The sequence below is a fragment of the Tachysurus vachellii genome, chromosome 14, assembly GCF_030014155.1.
Source record: "Tachysurus vachellii isolate PV-2020 chromosome 14, HZAU_Pvac_v1, whole genome shotgun sequence".
NCBI classification, from domain to species: Eukaryota; Metazoa; Chordata; class Actinopteri; order Siluriformes; family Bagridae; genus Tachysurus; species Tachysurus vachellii.
This window is the reverse complement of record NC_083473.1, coordinates 17,867,724-17,891,253: the sequence shown is the minus strand read 5'-3', so window position 1 is coordinate 17,891,253 and position 23,530 is coordinate 17,867,724. Positions and strand designations below refer to the sequence as shown.

Below are 23,530 nucleotides of genomic sequence, written 5' to 3'. Positions count from 1 at the left end.
TAAAACGACCGGCAGATGTTAGTGAGGAAAGAGTGACAAAAAAGGCAAAAACAAGCGATGAAGAAAATTAAGCAAAATTAATGTAAAGAAAACAGAAATTGTAGCAATTAAGTTCAGTTAAGTTAAGAGAAATCAAGCATCGCGTTAGTTCTGGCAGGCCACGTCGTCAAGCGTGCATCAGCTGTTAATCAGCCGTCCACGACGCGCACCAATCCGGTTACGACATCCATATTACTGACCATTTAAATTCCCATTCATAGAGCCGCTCTAGCGCTTCGCTGCTGCCGCGATCTAAACTCCCTCCTCCAACCCCGACTCCACCATGCCGGAACCTGTGTTCGTTGTCCACATATCTCCACATATTTCTCTCTCTCTCTCTCACTCTCTCTCTCTCTCTCTCTCTCTCTCTAATTATTTAATTATTTATTTATCCATTTATTCATTTATTATTTTCCTTTCCTATTTTTAACTCTATGCATGATTAATGGTTCTGTTATACGGGGGTTTATTCTATTTTCTAGTTGCTGCTCTCCCCGCTCTAAATGAAGTTTAGTTAAGTTCCATTTAAGTGTAAAGTAGCATTAAGAGTGTACAGTAACGAGTAAGTGAACGAAAGCGAAAGTGTAATTCCTCCGCCTGTTTACTCCTCCTTCAACCTCCGTGCGCATCTTCCGTAATGTAAAACCACTTTATTTTTAACATTCTCTTTTATTACTGTATGTTTTTATACAATATTTGTCATTTATAAATACAGGAACTGTACATTTTTCATATTCAAAACACAAACAAAACAACTGGAGTGGAATTTTGCGAGCTGGAACGGATTAATGGGATTTCAATTAATTTAAATGGGGAAAACTGCTTTGAGATACGAGCAATTTGAGATACGAGCAAAGGTCACGGAACGAATTGAACTCGTATCTCGAGGTATCGCTGTATAAGTCCCTTTGATGTACTCACAATTTCTATACATTTTGAATAGACTTCAATTCAGGAAATTGGATAACCCTTCTTGATTTATTTCAGATGAATTTTTGGGCTTGTTGTCATGTTGAATCGTCCAACATCCCCTATGGTTCACTTTCTTGGCAAATGAGATGATTTTTCCTTTAACGTCCGCAGTATAATACTCCGTTCACGTTCAGTACTGTTTGCAGATAAGCAACACAATGTCATGATGCTTCCACTGAATTAAAGGTAGGGTCTCCGTTTGAGAAATGCTTCAGAAAACTGCGTTGAGCCGACAAACAAAACAAAAATCAAAACTAACGTGTAGCCAATGATCAGAAGGGGGCGTGTCTTGTCAATATGGGCGGAGAGAGTGTTCAGTGCGCATGTGTGACATTAGCAGAAAAAAGCGAAGAAAGGCTTACGATAAGGCAAGAAGTAGGACGTGTTAATATAGGATCAGCTTTCCAGCGCTGGAGAGAACTGAAGGAGCAGGAAGTTGGCCACATATTCACAGATTGGAGTTTCCTGAGTCAATAACTCCTGAACTAAACGCTGTTACTACACAAATAACACATCTTTTCTATCGTAGTAATGTAGAGACGCAGCTACAACCAACGTTTTGTGTAGTAACAGCGTTTAGCTCAGGAGTTATTGACTCGGGAAACTCCAATCTGTGAATATGTGACCAACTTTACTTAAGACGCCGAGGCGCTTTTTTCCTTCTCGATAGGTGAGTAACGTTGGTTTTGCTTTGTTTCACAGAACTAATATATGCCGTCCTTTGCATGATTATGCTTGTGTGTGATTTTTGCTCGTTTGTTTATCTGCAATCGTATTGTTCTTCCCTTCGGCTATGATAAAGACACATTTCTTTCCATTAGTTGCCTGGGTTGCGTATGTATGTGTGGGTGGAGTTATCAATACAGGGGTGGGACCCATTTGGGTTAGGGGCGTGTTTGTTTTGGTGATTTCAAATGTCAACAATGGCTTTCAAACAACGGAGACCCTACCTTTAATTCTTTTTTAGCAGAAAGTTAGGAAGTCAGGAAGAAGTAAGGAAACGATTCCAGTGCTTATTGTTCTCTGTGTAACTAATGTTCCGGCAGCTTTCAGGTCATCCTGCAACTCTTTCTCAAGTGAACGCTAGCTTCTCTTTTACTTCTGACCATTCATAGCCCTGGATGATTAGCTGTATTTCGATAAACTTTCCACCTGCTTATGATATATCCAGCCGTACTGACAGGGATGTTTCAGATCTTTGCTAAATCTCTAGCTTTTTCCACAGGAGTGTTGTCCCTGAAAAATTTAAGCTTCACCAGATGCTATTTAGAAGATGCATACCTTGTGTGTGTGTGTGTGTGTGTGTATGTGTGTGAGACTCAAAAGATAAATGCTTACTATCTACCATATAAAGGGGTGACATGATGGATGCAAGGTTGGATCTCAAGATGGGAGTTTTACAGCATTGTAAAGAGATGTGTGTTTTGATATGAACATTGAATGATGTGAGGCTGGCAGAAGCACAAATGCATTAAGGAAAAGATTTTTAAAGCTTTTGTGCTGAACGATATCTCACCCACATGAACCATGAGACAGGAAAGAGTCTTTTTCCTGTTAATATACAATATCTTGCATAAACAAACAAACACACACATACTGCACAGGGAGTTGACGCTGTATATGTGTGAAACTCGTGAGGATGCATACAAATGACAGTAGGATGGGACACACACAAACACACACACTAGCTGATCATGTCTGGAGGCTTGTTTGTGCATATAGAGCATGGACCCTGACAGGATGTGTGCATGGAATATCGGTAACCTCAATCAGGACGCACATCTGTTCTTTAACTTGAGTGGGCTTGACAATGCTGCATAGTACTATAGTTTTCCTCAGATGTTTCTTTGAGAGCCATGAGAGCTTAGTGCAAGAGTTAAAGACATAGCAGTCTACATGAACATCTTTGAATCCAACAGTGCCCCCAGGTCCTCGTTTAGAGAACTGCAGCCCTGTATGAAACCTCTGACAGTCAGCATTTGGTACCGCACAGGGTCAGGATATTCCTAGTCAGTGATGCATCACTTATTGATTAGTTATTTTTTTAATGCATTAAGCAGTAATGTTTCTGTCTGGGGATTTATTTAATAGTTTGCATATTTTTTTAATATTAGATTAGCTAGAATATTAGCTTTGTTGGTATGGATAATAATAATAATAATAATAATAATAATAATAATAATAATAATAATAATAATAATAATAATAACCATTGTTCTGCACTGACATTACCATCATATAACCTGTATGTCTGCCAGCTGAGCTAACTGAATTCCGGTCCGTGGGAATCAATCTCCCTCTCTCTCTTTCTCTCTCTCTCGCCCTCTTTCTCTCTCTCTCTCCCTCTCTCCCCCTACCTCTCTCTCTCTGCCCCTCTACCTCTCTCCCTCTCTGCTCTCTCTCTCTCCCTCTCTCTCTTTCCATCTCTACTCTCTCTGTCTCTCTCTCCCCCTACCTCTCTCTCTGCTTCTCTACCTCTCTGCTCTCTCTCTGCTCTCTCTCTTTCTCCCTCTCTGCTCTCTCTCTCTCACTCACACACACACACTCTCTCTCGCTCTCTGCCTAACCCCCCCCCCCCCTCTCTTTCTATCCACGCCTCATTTTGGAAGCTCTCAGCATCAGCAGCAGCAGCAGCAATAGGCGCGTATGAAACCTTTCCTCTCGAGTCTACCTGCCGTCCGGATCGGAGCCACACCGACAAAACGATGCTCGTAACGACTTTATCGCAGTAACACATTTGTCACGGAAACCGAAAAGGTGTTTGTGTGCATTTTCTTCTCTCTCCGTATTTGTATTCTTTGGCACTTGGTGTGCAGCGCGATGGAGATGAGATAAGTGCAGTCGGTTCTTTCTGCGCGGGGAGTTGCCGCTGTATGAGTGTGAAACCCTTGAGGATGCTTACTAACGGCGGTAGGTGAGTACACACACACACTCACACACACACACGCGCGCGCGCGCGCGCGCAAACTGACAAGCGCGCGCTTAAAAGACATTTAAAGGCGGTCGGACAGAATGAAGACGCACAAACGATACACAATCCTTCCTAGTCGTTACACGTCGTTTTGCTGACCTCCGTGATTGTAGCCCTACTTATGAACGGCGATACCGCCTTCAAGGGTGTTTAAATGTCATTAGGGTTGAATAAACGTCATTAAATCCGACACCTAATTGTGTTCAGTTTCTCTTTATCGGTGATGAGTCGGATATTTCCACCTCTTTCCATTCGGTTCAGTTGTGATTGTGTGTAATTGTTATATCCCGGCAAGTTTCTAGCTCGTTTGTCGTGCGCCATTTGGAACGGATATGATCGTTAAGCGCCCGTTTTCCGTCGCATTTCACACTTTATTTCATACATTAACCCAAACCCCAGCAACCGCGAAAAAGCATTATGACGTCACAACTGTGAAGTGGGAGGGAACAAAAAAAAAACAGAAATGTCTGAGTAATATTACACCGGAGTCCAGGTAGTGTCTGGGTTAAAAAAACAAAAAACATCAAATCAAATCTCTGGCCTTTTGTTCCTGTGTGTGTTCAGAAGAAGGGAAACCAAAATAACTTCATATAACTGCAGTCTGAAGACATTGTCATTACTCTCTGACGTCACTGGGTTATAAATTAGACATGGGGGTTTAGATCCATGATATTTAATGGTGATCCCGGACAACATCCATCTAGTTAACAGAGTGTATACAGTTTGTCGACACAGGTGTAGTTTGTTAAAAACATGAGAACTTTTTTTAAAAAACACTGTAGAGTTGTATTTTGTGGCATTTTAACACATTTGTTCACTGGCAGGACAAGAGGATAATATCCTACACAAGATGGTGTTCCAAGGTTCATTTATATCACATTGATATATAGAATCGATCAGAAATTCTTACAAATCTCTCTCTCTCTCTCTCTCTCTCTCTCTCACACACACACACACACACACACACACGTTAAATTATAACTGATTTATGCACAGTATTGTTTATCCTAGACTCTTCACAATACTGTCACCAAGCCAAGCCATATATTTCACACACAGTACAGCTGCCTAAAGCTTTAACCATGCACATCATTTAAATTCAATGGTGGTGTCTCGATACAACACGTTTTTCAATATCGCAAAAGTAAGCACCACCTGAATGTGTGTATGTGTGGTTTCCATCTTCAACTGATTAAACATTCGTCATTATAAAAGTACAATCATCAAAACTTCATCATGATTCATTTATTCAATTTATTCACACTCTTAGAATCATATAATGGAATAAAGGCTGTGCATTTGAATCTAATGAAACGAGACACTAGCGCTCTACCCAGTCTTTTATTGGCGTACGGCCTTTTCGACCTCAACAGCATGTCAAAAACGATGTAGAAAACTAGTTCACTTTAGTGCACACACATTTTTGGATGTCTTTTGTAGCTAGCAGGGTTGCCAGGGTTGCACTTTTTTAAGTGAAATTGACCTAGCTTGTGTCCATGGGCGTAAACTTTGAAATAATATCATAGATTTCTCAAATCTGGATTGAATTATCTGGGAAAGGCTGTGATGGTTCCTCCTAGTATTAGCATGTGCAAAACAGTGTGCTTTCACACCCCTATTATAGAACTATGTGTTCATAAACGTAGAGCAAATCCGTATTTAAAAGTCTAATCAAGTTTTTGTCATTAGATTAGATTCAACTTTCCTGTCATTAAAGTACATGTATAATGTACATGATGGTGAGAAGCTATCAGGACATAAAAATGGCTGCCTGAAATGAATGGACACTTACAAAAATGTATTTTGTAAATACTGTATGCCAACTATTAGGTTTCCTACTTTTTGTTTCCGGAACAGAATCCTTCTAATGCTGCAATTTATTTTTTTTTTTTGTTAAAAGCTCAAGCACATTAAAAAAGAAATAAAAAAATATATATAAAAGCCTGATCTTCAATTCAAATTCAATTGCTATTGGTTAACTGTGTTTTTATACAAGACATCATCATTTTCTACTCACTCTGGTGATTTTTTTTCCCCTTAAAGTGCAGGGCTATTCCCCCATTTTACTAAATGGAAGGCTAATGACAATAGACCCCTTTAGCAATAAAAAAAAAAATAAAAAATCATACTGCACAGGGCTTTGATGCATGAGCACTGGATAGTGAAAAGAATAGAGAAATTATCCATTGAAATGACAAATGCTTCTTAAGCCTTTATTTTTATATGAATATGGCTATTTCTAAGACCAACCAAACCTGTGTTGGCCATCGAGAGATTCAGGAGAAATATAAAATCTAACCTGGGAGAAATGCATGAGATTGGTCTCAATGTTCATTAAATCTTTTCTGATTGTTTAGAAAGTGCATTTGGATGTATTTGTATTAACAATGAGCAAACCATAAATAGTGCAGTCTTACTGTCCATTTTAAAGGAACATGGTTTATGACCAAGTACTTATTGGCACCGTCCACCAAGCCCAGTGTTTTTTTTTTTGTACCTTTGAGTCAAAGATTTTCATACCTTTTGGTGTAAGTCAGTTTATTCTCATTGAAATGAACTGCTCTACACTGGGGCTTTGAAATCAGACGAAATTGTAGTATTTTAAAACCCACATTGATTGAAAATTGTGCTTGCATTTTGCCAAGTCTAAAGATCGAATCTTTTCCTATATCTTGCAAATTACCCTTTTCTTACTTTCTTTTACTATTATCGCAAAATCATGACATCATGACCAGGTCCTCTCACTTGTAGCCTATAAAAGGACTGTTCTATGTGCAGTAACACTTGTTCCCATAATTGTCTTGTTCAGGAGATGAGGAAGTGACTTCAAGATACTGAGAACTGCACCTTTACCAAATGAGTGCTAATCTTTTAAGTGTTATTGTTTAAATCTACCTGCCAGAGAATACAGAATATTGGTTTTTATGATTGATTTGTTGACAGTGTTTCTGAACAAGACAGACGGTTTGTTGTTTAAAGCAGAATTATTGCTGTAGCAACAGAATAATTAATCTTGAAGAAAATTAAAAGTCTATAAAATCTTAAGCTTGTGTTCATTTTTGAACCAATTCTGCCAAGCCCTGATGGAGCTGGATGATGGACACGATCAATGACCAAACTGTTTAGGAGCTGAACATCTGTGACAGGCACTTAAAGAGTATAATATCATTAGTGACACACAGAGTGCACCTTGCAAGCTATGAAAACACCACTATCTATTCATGAACTTCCTCTGGCACTGCACTGAAGCAGTCAGGAATAGATTTAACAGCAGATATGGCTGCACTATGACTCCACTATGAAGAAGAAAGCAAATTGCCCTTTGTCTGCATCTTATTCCTGTGGGGTTGGGTTTTAATGACCACAGCAGTGGATGAAAGGGGTTATGCAGGATTACAGTTAGAGCATTTATCCAGAGTGACATTCATTTTATACAACTGAAGGCCTTGTTCAAGGGCCCAGCAGTGGTAGCTTGGTGGACCTGACCTGGGGTTAAAACATCAGAACACCTTAACCACCGAGCTACCACATCAGTGCTGCTTTGACAGCTCTGAACGTGAAGGTGGTTTTGTATCAGTCCAGGGAATAATCAAGCCTCTAAAGCATAATTTTACCCAAACCCCAGAGTAACCCCTGCTTTGGTTCTGAAATCACACAGATGACAATGGAATGATTTTTCCATCTGTAACTGGATAATGCTTGTTAACAACATTGTAGTGGCTACTGAGCTACTCTGCTAGTACATCATTTACAGTTTACCTACAGCCTTCATCAAGTGTAGTCAAGTCCAAGTCAGTACCACAGAGTTGCAAGAAACAAGCCAATTGGTTATAATGACTGTGGAACTGCAGTTTCTATGGAGAAAATACGCGAACGAAATAGTACATGAACCAGAACGCCTGACTTTTTTTTTTTTTCCAGATATTTAAGCAAAATGGCCTTTCTGATGGAAAACTGAGCTGTATTTATTATAAAGGTTGTTGACCTTGAACACACCTCCAGCGATCAAAATAGGAATTTTACATCTCTAACCATTTAATTGACCGTCAGCCATATTGCAAAATCAAAAAACAACAAGAGCATGCAAATGCACCCGGAGGTGTTCTGGACTCCCTAAAAGAGTCACATGTACTAATGTCGACTGACAACACAAGAAATGCATTTTTATTAACCTCCTAGAGGGCACAAAACTGCAAGCAGTACTGAGATGAGTGAACAAGCTTAGGAGGTGGGAGGACGCCATAAGACAGCCAGTGACTCAGCTTTTTGGACAGCTAAGGGAAGTTCATTCCATCACCTTGGTGTCAAGACAGAGAAGTGCCTTTGATACATGTCTACCTTATTCTTAGAGAAATGCTGGAGCCATTAACCAACTAAACGATGCTAGAGAACAGGATGAAACATGGTGCAGAGTGGGGTTTGATATGTGCTTAAGAAGGGGGCTGGTGGTCTCTTTTTTGGCTTTATAAGCAAGCATTTTAAATTGGATGCAGGCAGTTACAGGAGACAGCAGTGGAAGGAGCAGTGAGATAGAGTACTGTGAAAGAATTTGGGGAGTTGAATTCTGGATTTGTTGGTAGATAGTCTGACCTGCTGGCATGGGTTGCAATAGTACAGTTTCAAAATGACCAGAAACTAAGCTCTAGGAATAGAAATGGTTGTTAGTTTAGTGATATGAGGTGGGAAGGAAAGTTGATTGTCCATGGTTACCCCAAGGTTATGTGCAATGATTTGAGAGTTGTTCAGGAAGATGAAAAGATCTTGAGGCATCTCCTGGGATGTTCAGCAGCTCAATTTTGCTGGGATTACGTTTCAGCTGATGAGCTGCCATCCATGATGAGATGACTGTCAGGCATTTTAAGATGCATGCAGAAACATGAGCATCTGATGGAGGACATAAGAGGAGTAGCCAACTGTCATCAAGCACAGCAGTGGTGTGTGATATGACCTCACTGAGAGAGCTAGAACAGTGTAAGAACAGAAGCAGACCAATCTGTGAGCCTTCTGGTACACTAGGGGAGCCCATGACCTGGGCAGAGCTCACTTGATTTGACCATCTCTCCAGGTAGGAAAAAAAAAACCTTGTTTTGCTGTGTCACATATTGTGTGTTGATTGCTGCTGAAAGGTCATGGAGTATGAGAACTGATGACAATTTGATGACAGACTTCACATAGCTGTCATTTCAATAAAGTATAGCATTTTGAATTATTTAGGAAAGCTGTATGTTGGTGGGTTGCATTATAAGTACATATTACAAATCTTTGTGACAGCTTTGATGCACAGCCTCAACTAATTCCAAAGGCAACAGCATTGATGTTCCAGAATAAAAGGAAGTAGAGTGGAAGGTTACAAGTGGTATCCCTGGTTCTATGATTGAATGACGGACAGACCAGGGCCATCTGGTTCAGTTGGGGTGACAAGAATGGCCAGAGGGCAATCATGAAGGATGCATTACAGAAAATCATTATCCATCATGCTGTCTACAGATGTACGTACAGTATGTGCTGCTTTTTTTTATAACACTCCCCCTCATCTCAGGCGAATAGCACAAAGATAGCACAAAGATTTCTTTCTTCCTTTTCTTGGAAATATGTGAAACCTTGAATACAGATAATCACATGAACTATATACTGTATGCATTTATGGATGTTGCAGTAATTTCAATCTGTATTTTGTACCGTTGTTATTTGTACCACTATCTCATGGCTCAGCTTCTGCATTCGTAAAGACAGACGAAAATGCACAGTTTCATCAGTGGAGCTAAAGGTGTGCATACAAGTGTGCGTGCAGGATTTTCTGTCTATCTAGTAAAATGTTGCTAGATTCGTTTTGATGTTATATGTCTATTGCATGAATGAATACCGCACACACCTCGAATGACGGCCTTTTGTTTTCTTTTCTTTGACAAGGTGACAAAAAAAAAACATCTTGTCAGTCCTTCACTTAGTTAAAGAATCATGGTTATCACACATTCAATTTTCTGGCGCTCATTATGTGCCATACCATTTCAACATAAATAGATAACCTCAACCAAGTAATTATAGGATTAATACAATATTTAACAGAAATGATCAATGTTAATAGTGAAAAAAAGTCTAAATAATTCATCTTCAGCAACTGCTTTATCCCGATCAGGGTCATGGTTGGATTCAGAGGCAAAGGCAGCACTTAGGGCAAGGCCAGGATATTAACCCCTGGATGGGACTCCAGTAAATTGCAGGGCTCCATAATACACACAGCCACTCTTTCACAGCTGAGCAATTCTAGCATAGCATAGCAATTCTGCCTACTTACATGTCTTTGGAGAGTAGGAGGAATGCGGAGAACCTGAAGGAAGCCCACATGAACTGGTGGAAATGTGAAACTCCTTACAGCGAGAAACCCAGGGTTAAGATTAAAAACAGGATAGTGGAACTGTAATGGAGTAATGCTACTCACTGCTACATCATGCTGCAGAGTCAAAATAATATCAGTGTGATTTTTGCTAAGGTAAATATTCTCTAATAAGAGATTTAAAAGAACAGCACAGTGAAATACTTTTCCTTGCATATCCCAGCTTAGGAAATTGGGTCAGAGCATGGACGCAGTCACGATACAACATTCGGGTAACAGTAAGGGTTAAGGACCTTGCTCAAAGACCCAACGGTGGCAGCTTGGTGATACTGGGGCTTGAACCTTCTGATCAGGATCCCTGGGATAATCCGATTGTTTCCGGAATTGCTTTTAACATTTTTTATAATTGTAAACGGTAGATTTTTATTTATAACCCTGCATTTTTTAAAAAATGATGTGTACATCATTTTCCTAAGTGGTGATAGATAATAGTGCTGTAGTATTATAGTTACAACATATATATATATATATATATATATATATATATATATATATATATATATATATATAGTATCAGTGGCAACTGTTTTACCATGGATCCTGCTGGAGACAGTATGGAATAGATTATTCAGCTCCTAAAGACAGTGTGCTAGAGAGGAGAGGTGGGTTTTTCAACTCAAGTTCCATTCAAAGTGTACCATTGTTTATCCTCAAGCACTCTAACAGCACCAGCAGGGGCTTGATGTAGCATCCTAAAGCAGACACACACTTGAAGCCACACTCTGGAAAAAAAAAAGCTAAATTCAAGGTGCTGTACTTTATGGCTGCTATACTGGAGCCATGCAGTGCAGATCTCCTAGAGATCTTCCAGAGCTCCTACCTGATGGGTAATGGGGGGGAAACAGAGGTTGGGAAGCACACCGGGTTGCTCTTAGGGGTTTCTTTACTTCACAGGTCTGAAAAAAATGATGTGGAAAAAAGAACAGTGCAGAGCAGAAATTCTCAAAGCAAATATGACATTAATACCTCGTTTAAAGTTAGTAGAAAGGTGTCTTAATGCTAAGATTTTTATCGGTGTCTGCATTGATTTTCAGTCTGGCCATATTACCCTATTCCGAAAGGTCAATCCCACTCATTCCCATTGCATTGAAAACCAAAACACTAGCCTCAAACCCAGAGAAAGAGAACACGAGAGAAACAGAGATGGAGAAGCTTACGGCTAATGTTTAAATAAAATGTTATTCACTACAATCCCATGGACTAACTTTTATTTTGAATCTTAATGGCTGAAATTTCATTTGCTTTATGCTGAGGTCAGCACATTTAGTTTCAAACATCCAAACCAAATTCATTATGTCTGGTTGGAAATTTAATTCGCCTGCCAATTGCCACATAAAAACCTCCAGGGTCGGGGTTCGATTCCCGCCTCCACCTTGTGTGTGTGGAGTTTGCATGTTCTCCCCATGCCTCGGGGGTTTCCTCCGGGTACTCCGGTTTCCTCCCCCGGTCCAAAGACATGCATGGTAGGTTGATTGGCATCTCTGGAAAATTGTCCGTAGTGTTTGAGTGCGTGAGTGAATGAGAGTGTGTGTGTGCCCTGTGAAGGGTTGGCACCCCATCCAGGGTGTATCCTGCCTTGATGCCCAATGACACCTGAGATAGGCACAGGCTCCCCGTGACCCGAGGTAGTTCGGATAAGCGGTAGAAGATGAATGAATGAATGAATGAATATGCTCTCTTTCTATTTCCAAACATGTTCAGTCTTTTTTGTAATGTCAGGCTCTGTTATGCTGTTAGGAAAATATATTTAAATGGAAAATATTCAGGATCATTTAACATTCCAACTTGTAATTCTTGGGAATGTTGCGGTACAGTATAGTTGGAATATTCTCTCTTTCCTTTACATATTTTGTCACTAACACACTCCAGTTAAGCTCATTATCGTCAGAAGGAAAGCTTACTAAGAATCCTGCAGTGTGTGCCACAGGTTTTGGTAAATAGTTAAATTTAATGAACCAATCAATGGCTGCCTTGTTGCTGAGAGAATCTCGAGGCAACCCTCGTCGTTTTGGTGTCGACTGATTGATGTACATGCTTAGTAGATCAGAGAGGTTGTAAATTAGAGGATTGGCATGGTTTATCAATCAGCATTACTCCAGTATGTGTTTGTCTGTAGCTCATTTGTATGTATGTACTGTATGTATGTGCGTGTGTGTGTGTGTGTGTGTGTGCGTGTGTGCGTGTGTGTACTGTATGCACGCTCATAGGAAAGGAGCTGAGCTAAGGGTAGCTTTACTGACGCATTCTTTAATTGGATTAGTTTATTTATCTACACCAGTCATGCTGATTTAGGTTGCATTAAATGTGTCACTGTGACAGGATCGATATTTATCAATGTTTAAATGAAAAAAAAAAACTTGGGGTAGGGTTAGGGTATCTGGCAGTGCTATATGCTGTTGAAGGTATCATGCCTTTGTGTGTGCGTGTGTGCAAGTGCACGCGTGCATGTGTGTGTGTGTTTTAGAATGAGTAGCATTTTTCTAAGAGCCTCACAAACCCCATTTATCTGAGATGAGGGTCTTTTCTAGCCACTATCAGAAGGTGACAACAGCTCATTCACACACACACACACACACACACACACACACACACACACACACACTCTTTGGTCCTTTGTCAAAAAGACGTGAATGACATAAAAATCAAAGATGATACTTGGGTCCTCCCTAATGGCTTCTCACATTTTGCTTTCATTTCTGAGAGCTTTAATAGGGGCTTTTTAAATTGCCTCTGTGGTTTTCTTTTTGATTCTTCTCTTTAAATGTGTTCCTAACGTAGATACTCGCATATTTGGTACAGGGGCAAACTTTATTTGGATGGCCATTTACCACAGACCATTAAAACACATTAAAGATTTGAGCTTTCTTTTAAGGAAATGGATCCCAGTCCAACAAAAGAAGATCACTCCCTTTGCTATTTCACTACGTTAATGATTCCACAATTCACAAGCCTCTTTCTCCTTATATTGAAAAGCCTGATGTGTGTTTTAATCTGCGCCTTAACAAATGTAACATTCATGCTTGGTCTTTTTTGCAGCCCTGTTTTTAAGTTATAATAGAGTGGCTTTTCAATACACTCTTACTGCTTATTACAGGTGACCCTGGAAGACTGTTCAAGCATTAGTCTTTAATTAGAGCCGCCACCACCTAGTCAGGGTTGCTGGGTTGAGCCAGTCATAAATAAAGGATTGACTTCAAGCTCAAATCCTAAAATACTATGCAGTCCGCTCTATAGCACATATGGTCAAACTGCAATTACTCAAGAGGTCTTTATTTTTCAGATCCCTCGCTCTAAGAGCATTGCTTTATCTATACGGCGGTCACTGTTGTTCCTGTGGTTACATAGTGCCCTGATTTCCACTTCCAAGTAGGTTTCCACATCCATGTTTTTAGATTATAGATTCTACATGTGGAGGAAATGCAGAGAGAGAGAGAGAGAGAGAGAGAGAGAGAGAGAGAGAGAGAGCACTTGAGTAAAGAGCAGTGGAAGGTTACTAGAGAAGAGGCTGAGGAAAAATGTCTCTGCTAAACAGGAACAAGGAGCAGAGCCAATGTGAATGATAGAGAGTGATATGATGACACATTAACACATGTCAGAGCCACTCTGGGGAATAGATCCCTAGAGCTGCAATGGTGATTATCTGTGTAAACTGAACCAAGAGTATTAGCGTTCGTACATCCGTGTGCATGAATGTGTTCCCCAAAGTCCTCTGGGAGTATTGGAAAGGTATTTAAAGATGTTCCATTTACAGCTCCTCAAAAAACAAGAGAAAGAAAGACAGAGAGAGTATCATTTTTTATATCAGAAAGTAAATACTCCAAAATGTCAATAATTAATGCTATAATGCAATATTTAATTCAAGACTTTTATACTGACTGGTCTCTCATGTGATCGGTTTAACGTTTACTGGAAATGAAATCCTCACTGGACTTTTCTGCCAAAATCGTGATGAACACTTAAGTGAGACAAGATATTATGATGGTATTGTCAAAGAAATGGTCTGGTATCTCTAAAAAAATATACACTGACCGTAATTGTAATTAGGAGCATTCTTTAAAATTACTAAAAGAATATCCATCCACTGCATACATTATGTGACATGCACAGGACGATAGAAGTTATACTGTATGGTGCTGCTGTGATATTATCAGACAGGAATTATTATAGTAATGTTATATATATATATATTTTATTTTCCCTAAAAAACCACACTGTAACACAATGTATTATTGAATCAAAAAAGTGTTTTTTTAAAATTATTTTTTATTATTTTATCTAGTTTTAGGGAGGGGCACGGTGGCTTAGTGGTTAGCACGTTCGCCTCACACCTCCAGGGTTGGGGGTTCGATTCCCGCCTCCTCCTTGTGTGAGTGGAGTTTGCATGTTCTCCTCGTGCCTCGGGGGTTTCCTCCGGGTACTCCGGTTTCCTCCCCCGGTCCAAAGACACGCATGGTAGGTTGATTGGCATCTCTGGAAAATTGTCCGTATAGTGTGAGTGCGTGAGCGAATGAGAGTGTGTGTGTTCCCCGTCGATGGGTTGGCACTCCGTCCAGGGTGTATCCTGCCTTGATGCCCAATGACACCTGAGATAGGCACAGGCTCCCCGTGACCCGAGGTAGTTCGGATAAGCGGTAGAAAATGAATGAATGTCACAGTTTTGACAGAAGAAAAAAATGTACAGTGGCTAAAAAGTCTACACACCCCAATTAAAATGGCTATTAAAGTGTTTGTGTTGTAAAAAAAAATAAATAAATAAAACTAAGATAAACATTTTCCAATTTTAGTGTAATGTTAAAAAAATAACTTAACCACCTGGTAAATTGTGTTATGGTCTGGAGAGAGAATGGTAGAATGTTTTGGGGCAATTTGAAAATAAGTAGTTGTAATAATAATAATAATAATAATAATAATAATAAGAAGAAGAAGAAGAAGAAGAAGAAGAAGAAGAAGAAGAAGAAGAAGAAGGAGGAAGAGAAGAAACAAGACAGTTTATAACTCAACGAATACCATAGTGAAGCATGGTGCTGGCAGCATCATGTAATGGAATTGCTTCTCTTCAGCTGAGACTGGGCTCTAGTCACGATTAAGTGTTTGCAAAACGAATATCTGCCAAGTTGGCAGATCCAAACAGTCTGTATACTTCTGTGAACAAGGAAAAGGTGCATTTTCAAAAAGTTACACTTAGGGGGTGTGTATACTTATGCAGCCAAATTATTATAAGTTGTTTCCTTTTTTTTCTTGAAACCTTTGCATTTGTTTTCCATTTCCATTTTGTTAGCTGCTACAGTACAATATATCACATCAAAGGTGGAAAGAGCTGACATATATCTCTGTTTCATATTTTACCAAAACCCTTGATTTCAGTAGGGGTGTGTAGACTTTTGTATGTTCAATTCAATTCAATTCAAGTTTATTTGTATAGCGCTTTTTACAATGGACATTGTCACAAAGCAGCTTTACAGAACATAAACATAAAACAAAAGATAAACATAAGGAGAAATATAAAGAATTAATATAATAAAAATTCAAGATATATACAGTTCACAGTGTGTATGTATGTATGTATGTATGTGTGTATGTGTATTTGTCCCCAATGAGCAAGTCTGAGGGCTCAGGCAACAGTGGCAAGGAAAAACTCCCTTAGATTGGTAAAGGAAGAAACCTTGAGAGGAACCAGACTCAAGGGGAACCCATCCTCATATGTATGTCTCTTGAATATCCTCAAAGTAGCAGCGATGATTTTTAAATAATGAATACAACTGTTTTTATCTGGAATCATCAGCCTGCGGAATGCAATGCAGGACTTATTCACTGTAGAAATTCAATTAGTCACTTAACAATAACTAAATGAGTCTTTTTCTGTAAGATCTTATGCTTAATTACATGCTAGGAGTGAAATGGCATGATCGGGAAATATCTGCTGTACATACTGGGGGGTTTGAGCCCAAGTATTTAAATGCAGACATTTTTTTTTAGTTTACATATCATTTTCACTTTTACCCTTCTGTTTCAGACGGGATGTGTTCTGTTTGCTGTTTTCCTGGCAGTGTGTGACTCTAAATATATGCAGTAAAGAGACAGGGCTATATTGACGAGGGTGTTTCAAAGAGACAATGAACTGGTGCCCGTCTTTGTCTATATACAGAGGCGGTGTTTGCTACTGTAGTAGTCGGTTGGGATGCTGATGGTAGGTTGGCTAGAGGAGGCTACAGTATATCATGCAGACTTTCATTAGGGCATGATTTAAGGAATCAAGGCTTAATATGACTGCAGCTGTATATTTTTTATTGAAGTGCACTAGATTAGTGTAATCTCAGGGCCTTTTTACACCTGGTCACTTCATGTGTTTTCTCTGATCCGATAGCTGTCTGATTTGTTAAAACTGTTCCATTTACATTAGGCCACATAAATGCATCTTGGCGAATCGGATATCAATCCGATCTTTCTACTCCCGCCCAATATGCAAATATATTTTACCTCATTTCCGGGGTAATTGAAATAGAACACACTTTGGTGTATGCGGTTGCTACAAAAAACAGCATTTACTGTTTGCTGCATTTTCGCTGGCGGCAGCAGTGCATTTTAAGACCCAACGAGACACCTGGGTGAAAGATCGGAGCCAGCGCTGGTGGGAAAACATATTTGTTTCTGGCGCGATGCACGACTCGCGAGTCACCTGCGAGTGACGTACTTCCGTTTGGGAGGAGTATAGCGCTGATGTATGTGGCTTGAACAACCACATGCATTTACACCTGTCCAGTTTCATCTGAAATGCGTCCCAGACCACCTCCTGAAGTGGTTTGAGCGATCGGATTTATATCCGTCTCGAAACCGTTTCGGAGGGCATTTAGACCTGGTCTTTTTACCATCGGATAGCTATCGGATCACAGAAAACGCATGAAGTGACCAGGTGTAAAAACCCCCTAAGAGAAGGAGAAGAAAGAACCCTTGGAAGTGAAGCTTTGACTGTCTGCGTATTTTATCTTAACTAAACAATGCACTGTAATTTCTTTTACATTGTTTTGTCGAAGCCAGTGTCAAGTGAAAAAGTGGAACAAGTGAATAAGTTACAAGTCATAATGCAATATCCCCAGGCCAAGATTTTGGCTGATATGCTAATGTCAAATAAATTATTCTGCTCTATTTCATAGTTGTTGCTTCATAAGAAGCAAAGCATCCAAATCTAGAACTTGTCAAATTTATGCACAGATTAGGTCAGATTTGGGCTCAAATACGAGCTGTGTTTTAGCTGGACATCTACTACACTAATGAATCTAGAAAGCAGCATGTTATATGGGATGTGGGAAGAAACTGCAGAACCCAGAGGAAATCCATACAAACTGAAGGAGAATGAGCAGAACACAACTGTCTATGAAACCACCATGGTTGTGCCCACACCTATTCTGGGTCACCTTTGCTTGTCTTGCACACTTTCCTGAGTTATAAACAGAGCTGGACTGGATTTCTACAACCTGGGTTTCTTAAAAATCTTCTACCACCATTATCCATACCACTTTTCTGTGACCTCAGCTTTCTGAATAATGGCGAAGGAGGACTTGATGAAAGGGCGCCCAAGAGGACACGAGGCAGCTTAGATGAGTAATTTTATCTTTAATTAGTTCTAATTCCCTTGTGTTTAACACCCAGCAAATTGCAGTAGCATTGTTGTCGTTTTCCTCCGGCTTATAATTATTGATAGTGTGAGGGTCAGCATTCCCTCATAAGCCTCTTAGCAAGAGTATGAAAGGGTTGTAAAGGAGGTCCTAAGAGCAGATGAGAGACGAGGATGATCTGCTTGCTGCTGCCTCGTTCTTATTCTCTCATTCTGCCTTTTCTTTCTCTTCCTGTCAGATCGTCAGTAAGTACTCGGCAGTGTGGAACAATAACCTGTTCCAGGACAGTTCATTGGTCTAATTAAGGCCTCTTCTCTCCCCAGCCACACTCAGAGTGAAGCCATTCAACTCCTCTGGCCTTGCCCTCTTCCTGGTAGCCCGGAGATGGAAAAGGATGTGAAAGGGAAGAATACAAATGAAAGGCTTGAGCCCTGTCCAGGGAAATAGAATAGCCCACAGTGATCAATAGCATTAGGCAGTTCCAGGGAAGAACACACACAGGCTTCAGAGACAGATTGAGCTGGCCAGTGTCAGATCAAGGGTGCAGCTGTTCCTGTGCAAATTAAAAGAGCATCTTTTTCTCAGAATAAAAAAAGTTTTTTTTTTTTTATTTAACGGTCATTTAGATGATACTTTAACTTTGGTATGTTCTAGTATTATAGTTTATTAAGGATGCCTCAGCACCTACAGTACTCTGGTATTAAGGTGTCAGCCCAGTGCCATATTCATTCATGTGTTCCTACAAGATGCACCAATACCTGATGATATTATGATAGAGAAGCTTTTATTCGTCACATATTCGTGCTTTTCTTCTCGGATCCTTGATCAGAAGATCAGAGTATAGGGTCAGCTATGATACAGCGCCCCTGAAGCAGAGAGGGTTAAGGGCCTGACTTAAGGGCCCAACATTAGCAGTTTGGTGGTGCTGGGGCTTCCAAATTGCTGATTAGCAACCCAGAGCCTTAGTTATTCCCTTAAGTTCTTCTCAGAAGCCAACAAATGGACTGGTTTGTTGTGTCCATGTTGAGCATTGAATGTTTCACTCCACAGTGATTGTTAATGTGAAGCTTATATCAAAGTAGACACTGAGGACTCAAGAAATTGTATGCGATTCTGTTTTTCCCAAGACGACTATATTTCTATATTTCTATAAATGATTATATCCATAGCAATGTAATGATGTCCAACCCATTTCTGCTCTCTGAGATGCCCCAGGTGCTTCTTCATAAGCTGCTCAAATTTTAAGGCAAAAGTTAAAATAAATTCTATGTAATAGCAAGTTGCTCCGTTCCTTTATTGACTAGAGATCGCTTATGTTTTCTCTTGGCTCTCCATACTGAGGCTTAAATCTCAAAGATGACAAAAATATCGCTGGAACCCAAAACAAAAGTAACTGCTACCAAAGCAGAGAAAGTTGAGATTAAACTCGAATTGTTTTTAATTACCTCCTCATCAGCTAATACTGCAGCACTGTTCTTATTCTAGTCAGTATAGTCTCCCTCTTGCCTATCTCTCTCTTTCTCTTTCCATCTTAGCATGCAGTCTTTTATAGGCAAATGTTATAATTTATTGCCATTTCCTTTTTTAGAGCGAGCACTTATGAAAAATAGTTTTTCCAACCCGCTGCGTCAGAGGGGATAAATTTTAAATGAGTAAACAGTATTGACTTTGCTGAGGCACTTTTATATCATTCAAGAGGCACTAAATTCTACAGCCATGAATCAGCAACTGGTTTGCAAATTGCTAGTGTTTTTTCCTCTACCATTTTGGCCAAGGATCAAAATTGAATCTTAAATTTTCTTCTCTGTTAGCCATTCCTCTGAAGGAGGAAGGAGAAAGGAACGATAGATGAAAGTCAGTCACCTTGATTGCTGGTTATTTAGCAAGTGCAAATGATGGACAGAGAAATAGAACGGTACGCGGGTCGTCTTGTAGTGCTTCGTCTACCGTTAGAACAACTGGAGCAGTGCAGCATCGTGCTCTAATAGGATTGTAGCTGTAGATCATCTCCCATCTTGCTGACAGCAGCAGGATTTAATCTGTCGAGTGATGTGCTACAGCGTACGGAACCTGCGCCCTCATTTTTAAAGGTGCATGTGCACAGACTAACAAAGGCGTTTACGCCTAAAACAGAGTTTTAAAGAGTACCCGAAAACCAGACTTGAGTAAAAGTACAAATACCTTACTGCAAAAATGACTCCATTACAAGTTACAAGTCACCAATTCCAATACAACTTGAGTAAAAGTCTAAAAGTTTCACATTTTAACAGCACGAGTATTTTACTCATGCTGAATGTAGGCTCAAAGATGCACTAGACCTCAACACTAAGAGATACTGTCAGTAAAAAAAATAACGAACAGATCATTTGTGAGTTTTTTTTTTTTTTTTTTACTTATAATAGTAATGAAAACATACACCTTTATATTTCATTAAATCTACATCAACAGCCTCTTAAACACTGCAGAACGAAACACAAGTCAAACAAGTAAACATGTCAGTCTCAATCAAACTCAGGTGTTCCAAAACGGCATAAAACAATTTTTAGTTCATTTAAAGTACAAAAAAATAGTATAAATAAATGAATACAATAATTTTAAAGTAAAATCTTAAGATATAGGGGGGCACGGTGGCTTAGTGGTTAGCACGTTCACCTCATACCTCCAGGGTTGGGGGTTCGATTCCCCCCTCCGCCTTGTGTGTGTGGAGTTTGCATGTTCTCCCCGTGCCTCGGGGGTTTCCTCCGGGTACTCCGGTTTCCTCCCCCGGTCCAAAGACATGCATGGTAGGTTGATTGGCATCTCTGGAAAATTGTCCCTAGTGTGTGATTGCATGAGTGAATGAGAGTGTGCGTGTGTGCCCTGCGATGGGTTGGCACTCCGTCCAGGGTGTATCCTGCCTTGATGCCCGATGACGCCTGAGAGGCACAGGCTCCCCGTGACCCGAGGTAGTTCGGATAAGCGGTAGAAAATGAATGAATGAATCTTAAGATATAATAAGTTATATTAAATATTAAGAGCTGACTGCGATATGATTTAGCCCTCAGTCTCAGAGGGTGGGAGCAAAAGCTGGTTCTCAAAGTTCTTGGAATTTATTCTAGCTCTTTTTGGATTAAAAATAAGACCAGCTGTGCTGAAAAGATGTTCACAGGCAGCAGACACAGGTAACGGTGTGTTGAGCTCTAAAGACAGCTACAGCAGAAGTGGGAATGTTTTCAGGACACCCATGTTATCACCCACACATGACAGATAGCCTTGAAGCACTGTTGGGCCTTGTCGTAACTGGGATGACTTCAATGGCTTGAAGAAATCCTCTTAATCTGTGAGGACTCCTTCATATTTCCCTTTATGAAGTCAAGACCTACAATAAAATACACGTTTAGTAATGTTTCTGCAACAATTAAAACATCATTTCACGCCACGTTGCACTGGCTTTTGTCATTTCAGTAACTGTAGTAACATTCGGTATCGGCGACAAACACCAAAGTTCTGGTAATTAACATTATGTCAACGATACTATTGTGAAATCAAACATGGTCTGTATAAATGTAATAGTAATAAAAAACTTTCAATTACCGTTAAATAGTCTCTTACCTCAAAGAGTTTCTTCAAATTTGACGATGAATTGTTAAAAGCACTTATTTGCGTGGTTCGTATCAAACAAAGTAGACAGTGCAGCCTGTAAGAATCATTCTTCATTCCAGGAAATGAAAACTAATGACATCTCTTTGTTGATTATTCATTCATTCATTCATTCATCTTCTACCGCTTATCCGAAGTACCTCGGGTCACGGGGAGCCTGTGCCTCTCAGGCGTCATCGGGCATCAAGGCAGGATACACCCTGGACGGAGTGCCAACCCATCGCAGGGCACACACACTCTCATTCACTCACGCACTCACATACTAGGGACAATTTTTCCAGAGATGCCAATCAACCTACCATGCATGTCTTTGGACCGGGTAGGAAACTGGAGTACCCGGAGGAAACCCCCGAGGCACGGGGAGAACATGCAAACTCCACACACACAAGGCGGAGGCGGGAATCAAACCCCCACCCTGGAGGCATGAGGCGAACGTGCTAACCACTAAGCCACCGTGCTCCCTCTTTGTTGATTAAACCTTGAATAACTACAAATTCCTAAAGCTTGAGTTTCTACTTTTATATAATCCAGTAAGCAAAACTGTTAAGTTGGACATGACTAAGACATTTAGGACATTTTAGACTCTGGGAGAAATAGTTAAAAATTAAAAAACAACAAGTAATCAGATAAATCTGGTAGCATGTGCAAGGATTATTTATGCTATTTAACCAAGATAAAGGAAAAATAGAACATCAACAAAACAGAAAATCAGTCATTGGTGTTGAAGTTAAATATCAAAACACTCAGATATCGTCTACTTCTTTTTATCTAGTTTGAGAAACTAGACGTTCCTGTAATTGTTTGATCGGTAAACCTGTCTTCTTCAAATACGTAGATTCATCTTGACCATTAAATTTTATTTGCAATACCCATATTGTTCGCCACTTCACCATAAATGGGCGCATTAATTGTTTTTATTTTTATTATTGAATTTCCTACTCAAAAAGCTAGGAAACTGATTTAAACATATAGCCTGATCCATTATGTAATCGTAGACCGAAACATATCACAACCATAATATCTGTAAGGTAAAAACAAACAAACAAAAAAAAAAAACGACAATATTTAACTGTGTACTAGTTTTAGCATGGAATCTTGTGGAAGTTCGTCTAGGTGCAGTGTAATGGCATATGATCATTTATTCAGGGAAGCCTAAATGTTGTTCGAATGAATGATGGTGAGGAACAAATCACCAACAGTGTGTTTCTGAAGACATCTACAACACCTTATACTCCACAATGTCTTCCATTTGACAGGTTCTTAATTGTTCACTCTTTCTTCTATCCATAGCAGCACTTAGTTCCTTCAGAGTCATCTGCTTATTATATAATAAAACCATGTTATTCATTGACATCAGGGTACGTTCGGGTAGCCATCTGATTATGTTCAGATTCTAAAAAAAAAACATTTTTTTTAATCTGTATCAGTGGTCCACACCGTAAATGTTAGACGTAAATGACGAGATCTAGCACGTCACGCCTGTGTAAAAACTCCTACACTGCTTTGTGTGTTTTTTCCTTAGTCTGATGTTCCTGTGACTAATTCTGAAGATTTCAGTTATCAACCCTTCGCTTTTCAAGATGGCTTTTTTTTCCTTTTAAGAAAATAACCATACAAATAATTTGGTACGTGTGCATGAATTTTCTTTTCAATGTGTATGTACGGTTTAGTTGGGAGTCATATTGTGCATATGCAGTTTGTTATACTATTCATTCTATTGGTCTTACACACACACACACGTAGAATGTGATTATCTCACAGGAATGTCGAGGACATTTGATTGTTCCATTGTTGCTAGATTTTAAACCAGATTTTTGGATTTGCTTCTTGCTAGATGTGAAAGATGGCCAAACAGCACTTTTGGCTTTATACTATGGTACTTAAAAGCCTATCGGCTCCTAA

General features: G+C 39.7%; 1 protein-coding gene across 2 annotated transcripts in view; it reads left to right on the top strand.

Annotated features, from left to right (window-relative positions):
• The first annotated feature begins 3,641 nt into the window (after positions 1-3,641).
• The window catches only part of lingo1a (leucine rich repeat and Ig domain containing 1a), a 31,216-nt gene continuing 11,327 nt past the window's right edge, over positions 3,642-23,530 (top strand). Inside the window, exon 1 of one of the 2 annotated variants that reach the window (XM_060887497.1) lies at positions 3,642-3,921. The gene's annotated coding sequence lies outside the window, so the exon portion shown is untranslated. Of the gene's footprint in view, positions 3,926-23,530 lie in introns of both variants that reach the window. The other variant, XM_060887496.1, reaches the window with a different exon arrangement.